The sequence below is a fragment of the Chelmon rostratus genome, chromosome 9, assembly GCF_017976325.1.
Source record: "Chelmon rostratus isolate fCheRos1 chromosome 9, fCheRos1.pri, whole genome shotgun sequence".
NCBI classification, from domain to species: Eukaryota; Metazoa; Chordata; class Actinopteri; order Chaetodontiformes; family Chaetodontidae; genus Chelmon; species Chelmon rostratus.
The window spans coordinates 7,296,236-7,296,964 of NC_055666.1; positions in this window are offsets into that span (position 1 = coordinate 7,296,236).

The following is a 729-nucleotide window of genomic DNA, read 5'->3' on the forward strand; positions in this document are numbered from 1 at the left end:
AGGCCACTTTTAATGCGTTCTGGTCTGGGGACTAAGAGACGAACCAAATACCTCCAGCAACTATGTACACATACCTTTGCAGAGTGAAGTCCTGGATTGCAGTGTGATCCTCTATCTCCGCCTGTTTTCTACACCGTCTGCAGCACTTTTGAAAAGCCTGGCTTTTGTAAATGTGTATGTATATTTATATTCATGGTTTCATGGTGACATATTGTGTGATTACTTCGATTAGCGTGCATATTTCCTTCAAAGTATGTTTCCAGTTACAGTATGTGGCCACTGTACATACGAATCAAATCAAGAGTAAATACATAAACATTAACACGTACATTTTATTTAAGATTACTTCTAAATGTGTTGAATTTTCCTGGTGATGCTCACTCTCTTGATATTACAGTATATATTTTTCTTTTGAGTGAAAGGGACTGGTTATATCATGCTTTTTACTTTGTTTGCCATCTAAGAGTGGCCTGACTCTTGTTTCTGTCCAAGCCAATGCAAAAACACACTTGTATAATATTGTTACGGTGGAAAAGTTGTTTTATTATCTATGACTGCAGGTATGGGGCTGCAATCAAGCGCTGACCTCCAGAATTATTGAAACACTCAAGCCAAGACGGTTGTAACAAATACCGAAGCTGCCAAATTACTGTGCTTGTGCAGGTTTGCAGCCACATCATGTGGAATTACAAGACAATTTGTATTTGAAAAACAGATGAGAAAATATTA